Consider the following 1,234-nt stretch of genomic DNA (forward strand, 5'->3'; position numbering starts at 1 on the left):
TAAGAATCAGTATTTTATTTGACGGCTATTTTGTAATAGACAATACCAGAATAGTAAATTGTAAAAGGGAAATTTTGATTTTTCCAAAAATTAATTATTCAAATTCATTCCATATACTAGTAATAACTTCGGTATATTGCTGATTTCATTTTCGGAAATTTTGAAACAGTAACTTCCGATTTTTTCAAAAAATTGAGCTTTAAACTATGTTTGAACTATGTGAAGATATTATTTCTACAGTATCCCAAAGAAAATTGCTATTTCAAAATGTCATAACCCAATTTGCTGAAATTATTTCAGTTCCAAAACGTGAAAAGTGCATTTTTTCCGATTGAAAAAAATTTTCCAATCAAAAATCCAAAGATCCAAAGATCATCATAAAATTTTCATTTTTCAGCATCCTTAATTTGTTTTGCTTTGATTACGGTATTGTTGCAAAACGTAGGTTTTTTGTCAGTGGGGCGAATTTGCAGAGGTGTATTTTTTGAAGTCCAAAGTTTGAAATACCGTAATCACTCTAATAGAACGTCACTCGAATTGTCATATTTGAGCCTATGTATCTAATTCTCTGTAGAAGATATCAAAAAGTGATTGACTAATAAAATGTTGCTGATATTATGATAATATTTTAACAGTTGACAACTTTTTGAAATCTTTTAAAAGAAGTGAGATATAAAAGCTTAAAGTGAACGATCCTGATGGTTTTGTTTGAGTATTTACGGTATTATAACTTTGCTAATTTCCATCCAACTTTCTTGACTTAAACTTAAAATGACGCACAAGAAATTTCAGATTTTTCTAATTAAAAATCTCAAAATTTTCAGATTTGCCAATCAGAGAGCGAGTAAATACAACAAGCAAAACAATGATGAGCATTATCATTGTCATCGTATTCCCGCTCGTTTCGTTTGCATTTTTCGCCGCGAATTGTACCAAAAAACGGAAAAAATTCAAGAATTCTGGTGGTTCGGCTTGTCGAACGCCAAGGCTTCGAAATCCGCCTCCAGTAAGTTTGATTTGGGTTCAGTAGAGCGCTTCGAGATGTAGATAATTTAGGAAAATGGGAGTGAGGTGGAATGATTTTCAAGTATTCTAAAAACTTTTTCCGAAAATTTTGGAACAGTATTTGTTTTGAACCATTTTAGGAAATTCCAGGAGACCCTGCACATTCCGGGGGAAAGTAGGCGGAGTCAGGGGCGGAGACTGAATTGCAACCCTGGCACGGTTTTGCCGT

The sequence above is a fragment of the Caenorhabditis briggsae genome, assembly GCF_000004555.2.
Source record: "Caenorhabditis briggsae complete genome, chrIV, whole genome shotgun sequence".
NCBI classification, from domain to species: domain Eukaryota; kingdom Metazoa; phylum Nematoda; class Chromadorea; order Rhabditida; family Rhabditidae; genus Caenorhabditis; species Caenorhabditis briggsae.